This window comes from Triticum aestivum, chromosome 6B (assembly GCF_018294505.1).
Source record: "Triticum aestivum cultivar Chinese Spring chromosome 6B, IWGSC CS RefSeq v2.1, whole genome shotgun sequence".
NCBI lineage: Eukaryota > Viridiplantae > Streptophyta > Magnoliopsida > Poales > Poaceae > Triticum > Triticum aestivum.
The window spans coordinates 140,207,230-140,218,716 of NC_057810.1; the positions used below are offsets into that span (position 1 = coordinate 140,207,230).

At 45.0% G+C, this 11,487-nt stretch overlaps 1 long non-coding RNA gene across 1 annotated transcript; it reads right to left on the minus strand.

Moving 5' to 3' along the window:
* Positions 1 to 956: 956 nt before the first annotated feature.
* Positions 957 to 2,591, minus strand: LOC123133777 (uncharacterized). Its single transcript, XR_006465389.1, has 2 exons — positions 2,286 to 2,591; positions 957 to 2,185 (listed from the first exon to the last, which is right to left on the minus strand). It is a non-coding gene; the product is annotated as an uncharacterized lncRNA (long non-coding RNA).
* Between the last annotated feature and the right edge of the window lie 8,896 nt (positions 2,592 to 11,487).

Here is an 11,487-nt window from a genome sequence, read left to right on the forward strand (position 1 = left end):
ACCAACGTTGGTGTAGTGGTTAGCTTGTGTGGGCGTCGACTTGGGCGTCTGTAGTTCGATTTCTGCTTCTCCCTGAATAAACGTAATAGTTTTTCTTCACCTTTTGCTTTTCAGCAGGTTGCTGGGCCGGTCCACTTCGCGTCCGTGCAGGCGCCGGCGATGCGAACGGGCGCCTACAGCTTTCAATAGGAGCTCCCCCCTGTACCAGCTGGCCTATATTCGGCGCTTAAGGGTGTGTTTGGTTCGGGAACGAAGTGTAATGGAATGTCATGATTCTATTCCAGTATAATGGGTCCGTTCCATTATCGTGTTTGGTGCGGAGCCGAATAGGATTTGGCATCAATCCATACCAAGAACGAAAGAAGAGCAGGTGTCCGGTGGGAATGATGCCAACGGTCTCAATTCAGATATAGCTGCTGGAGCGGCAACTCTGCTCATGGAAGGTGCCATTGTCCTTTTGGTGGTTTGAGCATATACTGGTTTTTTTACGTAAAAAGGGTTTGTTACAAAAGAAGTTTGTGTGCGAACGATTTTTTTTCATACAACTCATGTTGGGGCATCTTAGAATAATTAATGAGATATATTAAGAATGGTACAGATATATAATAGATGTGTACACGAGGTGTATTGAATACATACTCCCAGGAGAATAAAATGAGTATATCGAATATTTGAGCTGATCAATCCATGTTGCCACATTCTTACCAATCAATCACTCAAACAAAAACGAACAAACAAACAAAACCTTATCAATCTACTAATAGCAAATTCACCAAATAATATTGATTCAGAACTGGCGGTTCATGTTACATTTTGCCGAAAAATGCTTCACGCCCCACTTTATAAATAAAGCCAAGCATCATATAGACGCACCTAAACACATGTTTACAAAAAGAAACAGAGAGGAAGGTAAAGAAGACATAAAAAGTCAGCTGGGAAAACAACAACATAAGCCCTCTCTCGAAATAGGCTTTCGCCCCACTTTATATATAAAGCAACAGCCAAACAGAATACACGGTCAAACGATACAAGAAGATGAGGTGACCCTCATACAATGTCGATCCTAGGAGAACCGGATCACGCAGGACGCACGCGGCTACACTACCGAACAAGAGTACACCGCAAACTGAGTACACCACCACGCTATGCCCTATACCACCTAAGTTCCACGACAACACCCCCCAGGAGGGAGAACAGCGCTAGGCTTCGCCGTTGCCGAGTCCACAACAGACAAAGATTTTCACCCGGAACCCGGACACGAAGAGGAGCACCACGACAACATCTTCAAGAAGATTGCGGCGCCCTCGCCGGCGCCAAAGCGCGGAGTTTTTGCTTGGCAACTCCACCTCGTCACCATAAGGTCTTGAGGGAAAGCACGACAATCACAAAACTCCATGTCCGGATCGGGGCATCGCCACCACCAGAGACAAAGCGCGCCCAAGCCACCCACTGCACCACCTCTCGCCGCCCACACGGCCAAGAAGAACGCCATCACCGCCCATAGCAGTTTCCTTGTTCTATTACTATTTTACTATATTGATTATTTGAAGCACCTGATAATAACCTTGCCATCTTTGTCTTGATATATGCAGACTTTCAGTGAAGGTGTCATCAGCTAGCACATGCGTGCTTCCTGAAATTTGTGAGTCCATCCCGTTTCCTCCACCCCACGATAAAAAGTGTGAAATGAGTTGGTGCAGACCTTTCTCCAACTCACAGGGAACGAAAGTGCATTCTGCAGTAAAGGGGTGTGCGAGTGCAGGTTCTGCTCACGTTAAGGAGGTCTTAACGTTAGCAGAACCTACACTCGCACGCCCCTTTACTGGAGAGTACATCTCTAGTTCCCTGTGAGTTGCAGAAAGATCTGCATCAACTCATGTCGCACTTTCTACCGTGGGGTGGAGTAACCGGGATGGACTCACAAAGTTCAGGAAACACGCGTGCCCTAGCTGATTACACCTTCATCGAAAAGACTGGATATCTCAACACAATGATGACAGGTTATTATCGGTCCTTCAAACAATCAATATAGTAAAATAGTGCTAGAACAAGGAAACTGCAGAGGCTAGGCAGTAGGCAGCGCATTTTTGCAATACAAACCCAACCATTGCGTAGACCGGGCATCGCCTCTCAGCCTCAGGGCATCCATTTTCGAATCGAACAAGATGAAAATAAGCTCTAATATCTGCAACCAGAATATAGCATAGTCAACTGTAAAATGGCCCAAATACCTGACGAACAAATTGGTCTTGATGAAAAAAATAACTGTAAAATGGCCCAAATACCTGACAAACAAATACCAGGACGACGATTGTTAACATGAGCATCGATGTCTTCATGATCCTCAATGGAAGAGAGGGAGCAGCGGCGTCCCTGAGTGCAAGCGCCGGCGAGGATGCCTAGTGGGAGGAGAGGATGCGCCTGTGCCTTCCGAACGAAAGAAGCTGCTGTATTTATCTATGCCCGGGACTAGTGCACAAGCGATCGTTCTCGGCGGAACAACAACAAATGGGCGCTGAAAGAAAGCACCCACCTATCCATATACGGCGGCACTGCAGGCGCGCAGGCACACCGGGCCGAGTGCAAGAAGAAAGAGAAAGCGTCGGGGAGATCATAATCGTGTCGTGGCCGTCGATACTAGTTGCTGAGTCGGCGTGAGGGATCCCTTCGTGGATGGGTCCATGGCCTTGTCCTTGCTGCCTGCCTCCATGCGGATGAGGGCCATCCAGCACTTGCATGGGCGCTCATGCCAATGGTTGGTTGGAGTTAGTGCACCCCAAAGTGGCGCTAAATGCATCCGAAACCAGCTGCTGCATCTCCACCACTGGAGATGCCATGAGGATCATGACGGTGGGCGGTGGAGCTCCTGGACTGCTGCTGCTGCAATTCACCATGCCCGCTTCTAGCAAGAACGGGATTGCGCCTTTGCCATCCACGGCCACGGCCATCACAGGTTTTTATCACGCTTCCGTTTGTTATCAAATGGTGTGGTGTTCTGATTACGAGATTAATCCAGGATTTTATGTCAATCCTGAAGATTAAATCTAGCAATGGTATCACACTACAACATGTACGACATTGGGCCATTTTATTCCGCGATTTTCTAAAATGCCTAAAAATCATGGTACTTTTTTTTTGAACCGGGCTTTAACCCCTTTCCATTGCTAAGAACGGAAATACAGCAGTTCCAGAAACAAGTTCAGGAAGAAAGGAAAGGGAAAAAAGCGAGTTCGGGCACTGTCAGGAAACCCACCACACTCGCCCGACATCGTGACAAGTGCCATGGGGCGAAAACCTGAGCAGCATCAAAGTTTATAAGACTAACTGGCTATTACATAACCGACCACCAGGGGCCAAACTGATACCACCAGACCAAAACAGAAATCTAAACGAAGCGGCAGGAGCAGAAGGCTTCAGACTTTGGCGCGCAACTCCAGCAGATCACTCTCCGGTGATTGGTTGCCTAGTAGCCACTCACAGCTTCATCATCTTCATGGTCCCCGTCCTGACCTGCTCTGTGCCTGAACGTAGCTTTTTAGCATCCTCTCCTTGTTGCAGACCTGTCCAATAAAGTAAAAAAGAACACATGGAACAGACAATCTCAAAAGGAGTTTTGATCATTATCTTCTCAAAAGTGGCTCGATTTCGAGCCAGCCAGATAGCCCGGCAGGCTGCTGTAAAATTTCTCTCCCCCAGGAAGAAAAGCATGGCACCACGCATAGTACTGCCAATAACTACTGGGGCATCTATCAGTACCCAGCACGATCCCAACGGATCTCCACAGACATTTCGCCACAGGGCAGGTGAAAAACAGGTGTTGTGAACTCTCAACCTCGTTGCAGAAGGAGCAACAAGGATTACCAGGCCATTTTCTTCTGCGCATGATCTGCCTAGTAAGCACAGCATCCTGCGACATTTGCCAAAGGAAGATTTTAATTTTGAGAGGTAACTTGGCTCTCCAGATCTATCTATAGTGGCATCCACTAATAGATCTCTCCAGCCATTTGTAGACCGACTTAGTCGAGAATTTGCTTTTTTGATTAAGCCCCCAAGATACCCAATCGCTACCACTGGTCAAAGTTAGACTGCCGACCGTGGCACGGATCGTTTTCCATTGTTCAGACAATTCAGCATTAAGCCCCCATCTGAAGAAGGTGTTAGTTTCCACAAGACTCATCTTATCCACCGTGCATTCAGGATCAGTGCGTATTGAGAAGAGTTGTGGGAATTGTTCCCGAAAAGGGAGCAGCCCATCGATGGGATCTATCCACACCTGGGCAATATTCCCAGACTCTATGTTAATTTTCCTCCCCGCCAAATACACCTCTTTCACCTTCAATAGAGCTTTCCAGCATGGTGAATCAGAAAACCTGGCACAAACCTCAGTGACAGTTTTGTTTCTAAGGTATCTAGCACGCACAATATCCTGCCATAACCCATTTTGGGTCTCCAACTTCCACCACCATTTGACCATCAAACTAATATTTTATTTTCTAAGGTCTTTAACCCCAAGGCCTCCTTTGTCTCTGGATCTGCAAATCCTATCCCACTTGACAAGGTGATATCTCTTCTTCTTATTGCACCCTTGCCAGAAAAATCTACGTCTGTGTTTATCCAACTTTTCGATGAATGTTTTATTCATGAGCCACATAGACATGTGGAAGATGGATAGTTCAGTAAGTACTGAGTCAAGCAGGGTAAGCCTGCCCCCCATAGATGTGGCATTACCAATCCAGGCTTCGAATCTTTTAAGATACTTAACCACAATGAATATCCAGTCAGAATTACGAAGATTGGTGTAGCTCACAGGCATCCCTAAGTACTTAATAGGAAAGCTCCCAATATCACAGCTGAATAAATCAGCATATTCTCTAACAACATTGTCATCCCCACCCACCGTGAGGATCTCACTTTTTTGAAAATTCACCTTGAGTCTGGACATCATTTCAAAAGTGTAAAGCAGCAACTTCAGGTTAACTGCTTTATCTATGTTATGCTCTAAATAGATGATAGTATCGTCCGCATATTGCAACACCGCAACCCCATACTGAATCAGGTCAGAAGCTAATCCCGTGATTAGCTTATTTTTCTGGGCATTTTTGATCATTTTGGTTAGGCACTCAACAGCAAGATTAAACAGGAATGGAGAGTGTGGATCACCCTATCACACCCCTTTTGCACTCTGGAAGTAGGGGCCCACACAATTATTCAGCTTAATGCTGACCGTGCCCTTATAAAGAATTTGTTTGACCCAACCGCACCAGGTTTCGTTAAAACCACGCAGCTTATGACATTCCAGGAGAAAATCCTAGTTAACTTTGTCATACGATTTCTCAAAATCAAGCTTAAGCACTATGCCAACTCTTTTTTAACGTGAGTGTAGTTCAAAATTTCATGTAAAGAGAGCACCCCATCCATAATGTTCCTAGCCTTAACAAACGCATTCTGGGTAGAACTAATCAACTTATCAGCATACACCTCCACCCTACGGTCCATTACTTTTGTAATGAGCTTATATGGGCACCTCAAGAGACAGATTGGCCTGAACTGTTGGATTTTGTCAGCTCCCGACACTTTTGGAAGTAAAGTGATCACTCCATAATTAAGACGTTGAACATCAAGCATCCCATTATGGAAGTGTCTAAAAAGGGACATGATATCTTCCTTTACTATATCCCAGCATATTTGATAAAATTCAATAGGAATATTATCCGGTCCAGGTGCCCTATTGGTGGCCATAGATAAAAGAGCATCTCTAACTTCAGTCTCCGTGAATTCGCGACAGAGGTCTCTATTATCATCCTCGCTCAACTTTTTATCATCAGCCCAAGTATTAGGGTGCAAATGGAATTGGTTGCCTTGAGCTGGGCCGAAAAGCTCTTTATAAAAGTTAGTAGCATGGGCGATCAGGTTATCTGTTGTTGGGGAACGTCGCAGAAATTCAAAAATTTTCCTACGTAACACCAAGATCTATCTATGGAGAGACCAGCAACGAGTAGAAAGAGAGAGGATCTACATACCCTTGTAGATCGCTAAGCGGAAGCGTTCAAGTGAACGGGGTTGATGGAGTCGTACTCGTCGTGATTCAGATCACCGATGATCAAGTGCCGAACGGACGGCACCTCCGCGTTCAACACACGTACAGCCCGGTGACGTCTCCCACGCCTTGATCCAGCAAGGAGAGAGGGAGAGGTTGAGGAAGACTCCATCCAACAGCAGCACAACGGCGTGGTGGTGGTGGAGGAGCGTGGCAATCCTGCAGGGCTTCGCCAAGCAACTACGGGAGAGGAGGAGGTGTCACGGAAGGGAGGGAGGCGCCAAAGGCTCAGGTATGGATGCCCTCCCTCCCCTCCACTATATATAGGGGCAGGGGATAAGGGGGAGGCGCAGCCTTGCCCCCTACTCCAAGAAAGGGGTGCGGCTAAGGAGGGGGGAGGAGTCCATCCTCCCCAAGGCACCTCGGAGGTGCCTTCCCCCTTTAGGACTCTCCCCTTTTTCCTTTATCTTGGCGCATGGGCCTCTAGGGGCTGGTGCCCTTGGCCCATGTAGGCCAAGGCGCACCCCCTACAGCCCATGTGGCCCCCCGGGGCAGGTGGCCCCACCCGGTGGGCCCCCGGGACCCTTCCGGTGGTCCCGATACAATACCGATGACCCCGAAATTTGTCCCGATGGCCGAAACAGGACTTCCTATATATAAATCTTTACCTCCGGACCATTCCGGAACTCCTCGTGACGTCCGGGATCTCATCCGGGACTCCGAACAACATTCGGTAACCACATACAAGCTTCCTTTATAACCCTAGCGTCATCGAACCTTAAGTGTGTAGACCCTACGGGTTCGGGAGACATGCAGACATGACCGAGACGTTCTCCAGTCAATAACCAACAGCGGGATCTGGATACCCATGTTGGCTCCCACATGTTCCACGATGATCTCATCGGATGAACCACGATGTCAAGGACTCAATCGATCCCGTATTCAATTCCCTTTGTCTAGCGGTATTTTACTTGCCCGAGATTCGATCGTCGGTATACCGATACCTTGTTCAATCTCGTTACCGGCAAGTCACTTTACTCGTTCCGTAACACATCATCCCGTGATCAACTCCTTGGTCACATTGCGCATATGATGATGTCCTACCGAGTGGGCCCAGAGATACCTCTCCGTTTACACGGAGTGACAAATCCCAGTCTCGATCCGCATAAAACAATAGATACTTTCGGAGATACCTGTAGTGCACCTTTATAGTCACCCAGTTACGTTGTGACGTTTGATACACCCAAAGCACTCCTACGGTATCCAGGAGTTACACGATCTCATGGTCGAAGGAAGAGATACTTGACATTGGCAAAGCTCTAGCAAATGAACTACACGATCTTTTGTGCTAGTCTTAGGATTGGGTCTTGTCCATCACATCATTCTCCTAATGATGTGATCCCGTTATCAACGACATCCAATGTCCATAGCCAGGAAACCATGACTATCTGTTGATCACAACGAGCTAGTCAACTAGAGGCTCACTAGGGACATATTGTGGTCTATGTATTCACACGTGTATTACGATTTCCGGATAATACAGTTATAGCATGAATAAAAGACAATTATCATGAACAAGGAAATATAATAATAATACTTTTATTATTGCCTCTAGGGCATATTTCCAACAGTCTCCCACTTGCACTAGAGTCAATAATCTAGTTCACATCGCCATGTGATTAACACTCACAGGTCACATCGCCATGTGACTAATACCCAAGAGTTTACTAGAATCAGTAGTCTAGTTCACATCACTATGTGATTAACACTCAATGAGTTTTATGTTTGATCATGTTGCTTGTGAGAGAGGTTTTAGTCAACGGGTCTGAACCTTTCAGATCCGTGTGTGCTTTACAAATCTCTATGTCATCTCCTAGATGCAGCTACCACGCTCTATTTGGAGCTATTCCAAATAACTGTTCTACTTGGAGCTATTCTAAATTGTTGCTCCATTACATGTATCCGGTATCTCTACTTAGAGCTATCCGGATAGGTGTCAAGCTTGCATCGACGTAACCCTTTACGACGAACTCTTTTACCACCTCCATAATCGAGAAAATTCCTTAGTCCACTAGTTACTAAGGATAACTTTGACCGCTGTCCTGTGAGCCATTCTTGGATCACTCTTGTACCCCTTGACTGACTCATGGCAAGGCACACTTCTGGTGCGGTACACAGCATAGCATACTGAAGAGCCTACGTCTTAAGCATAGGGGACGACCTTCGTCCTTTCTCTCTATTCTGCCGTGGTCGAGCTTTAAGTCTTAACTTCGTACCTTACAATTCAGGCAAGAACTTCTTCTTTGACTGATCCATCTTGAATACCTTCAAGATCATGTCAAGGTATGTGCTCATTTGAAAGTACCATTAAGCGTTTTGATCTATCCTTATAGATCTTGATGCTCAATGTTCAAGTAGCTTAATCCAGGCTTTCCATTGAAAAACACTTTCAAAATAACCCTATATGCTTTCCAGAAATTCTACGTCATTTCTGATCAACAATATGTCAACAACATATACTCATCAGAAATTCTATAGTGCTCCCACTCACTTCTTTGGAAATACAAGTTTCTCATAAACTTTGTACAAACCCAAAATCTTTGATCATCATCAAAGCATACATTCCAACTCCGAGATGCTCACTCCAGTCCTTAGAAGGATCGCTGGAGCTAGCATACCTTTTAGCATCCTTAGGATCGACAAAAACTTTCTGATTGTATTACATACAACCTTTCCTCACGAAAACTGGTAAGGAAACTCGTTTTGACATCCATCTGCCAGATTTCATAAATGCAGCTTATGCTAACATGAATCCGACGGACTTTAAGCATCGCTACGGATGAGAAAATCTCATCGTAGTCAACTCCTTGAACTTGTGAAAAACTTTTCGCCACAAGTCGAGCTTCATGGACGGTGACATTACCATCCACGTCCGTCTTCTTCTTAAAGATCCATTTATCTTAATGGCTTGCCGATCATCGGGCAAGTCCACCAAAGTCCATGGATCCGTCCTCGGATTTTATGGCCTCGAGCCATTTATCGGAATCCGGGCCCACCATCGCTTCTCCATAGCTCATAGGTTCATTGTTGTCTAGCAACATGACCTTCAAGACAGGATCACCTTACCACTCCGAAGTAGTACGTGTCCTTGTCGTCCTACGAGGTTTGGTAGTGACTTGATCCGAAGTTTCATGATCAATATCATAAGCTTCTACTTCAATTGGTGTAGGTGCCACGGGAACAACTTCCTGTGCCCTGATACACACTGGTTGAAGTGATGGTTCAATAACCATATCAAGTCTCCACCATCCTCCCACTCAACTCTTTCGAGAGAAACCTTTCCTCGAGAAAGGACCCGATTCTAGAAACAATCCATATTGCTTTCGGATCTGAATTAGGAGGTATACCCAACTGTTTTGGGTTTCCTATGAAGATGAATTTTATCCGCTTTGGGTTCGAGCTTATCAACCTGAAACTTTTTCATATAAGCGTCGCAGCCCCAAACTTTTAAGAAACGACAACTTAGGTTTCTCTAAACCATAATTCATACGGTGTCATCTCAACGGAATTACGTGGTGCCCTATTTAAAGTGAATGTGGTTGTCTCTAATGCCTAACCCATGAACGATAGTGGTAATTCGATAAGAGACATCATGGTACGCACCATATCCAATAGGGTGCAACTATGATGTTCGGACACACCATCACACTATGGTGTTCCAGGCGGTATTAATTGCGAAACAATTTCCACAATGTCTTAATTGTGTGCCAAAACTCGTAACTCAGATATTCATCTCTATGATCATATCATAGACATTTTATCCTCTTGTCACAATGATCTTCTACTTCACTCTGAAATTACTTGAACCATTCAATAATTCAGACTTGTGTTTCATCAAGTAAATATTCTCAACATCTACTCGAATCATCTGTGAAGTAAGAACATAACGATATTCACTGCATGCCTCAGCACTCATTGGACTGGACACATCAAAATGTGTTACTTCCAACAAGTTGCTATCTTGTTCCATCTTACTGAAAACGAGGCTTTTCAGTCATCTTGCCCATGTGGTATGATTTGCATATCTCAAGTGATTCAAAATCAAGTGAGTCCGAACGATCCATTTGCATGGAGTTTCTTCATGCATATACACCAATAGACATGGTTCGCATGTCTCAAACTTTTCAAAAACGAGTGAGTCCAAAGATCCATCAACATGGAGCTTCTTCATGCGTTTTATACCATTATGACTTACATGGCAGTGCCACAAGTAAGTGGTACTATCATTACTATCTTATATCTTTTGGCACGAAAATGTGTATCACTACGATCGAGATTCAATAAACCATTCATTTTAGGTGTAAGACCATTGAAGGTATTATTCAAATAAACAGAGTAACCATTATTCTCCTTAAATGAATAACCGTATTGCGATAGACATAATCCAATCATGTCTATGCTCAACGCAAACACCAATCTCGGTGGTAGAGGGAGCGTGCGATGCTTGATCATATCAAACTTGGAAACACTTCCAACACATATCGTCAGCTCACCTTTAGCTAGTCTCCGTTTATTCCGTAGCTTTTATTTCGAGTTACTAACACTTAGCAACCGAACCGGTATCTAATACCCTGGTGCTACTAGGAGTACTAGTAAAGTACACATTAACATAATGTACATCCAATATACTTCTATCGACCTTGCCAGCCTTCTCATCTACCAAGTATCTAGGGTAATCCTGCTCTAGTGGTTGTTCCTCTTATTACAGAAGCACTTAGTCTCAGGTTTGGGTTCAACCTTGGGTTTCTTCACTGGTCCAGCAGCTGATTTGCCGTTTCATGAAGGATCCCTTCTTGCCCTTGCCCTTCTTGAAACTAGTGGTTTCACCAACCATCAACAATTGATGCTCCTTCTTGATTTCTACTTTCGTGGTGTCAAACATCACGAATACCTCAAGGATCATCATATCTATCCTTGATATGTTATAGTTCATCACGAAGCTCTAGCAGCTTGGTGGCAATGACTCTGGAGAAACATCACCATCTCATTTGGAAGATTAACTCCCACTCGATTAAAGTGATTGTTGCACTCAGACAATCTGAGCACAAGCTCAACAATTGAGCTTCTCTCCTTAGTTTGCAGGCTAAGAAAATCGTCGGAGGTCTTATACCTCTTGACGTGGGCACGAGCCTAAAATCCCAATTTCAGCCCTCGAAACATCTCATATGTTCCGCGACGTTTCGAAAACGTCTTTGGTGCCTCTACTTAAACCATTTAACTGAACTATCACGTAGTTATCAAAACGTGTACGTTCGATGTTCGAAACATCCACAAACGACGTTTGGGGTTCAGCACACTGAGCAGTGTATTAAGGACATAAGCGTTCTACTGTCCGCATAATCGCTACTGTCAACTTTCAACTATATTTTCTCTAGGAACATATCTAAAAC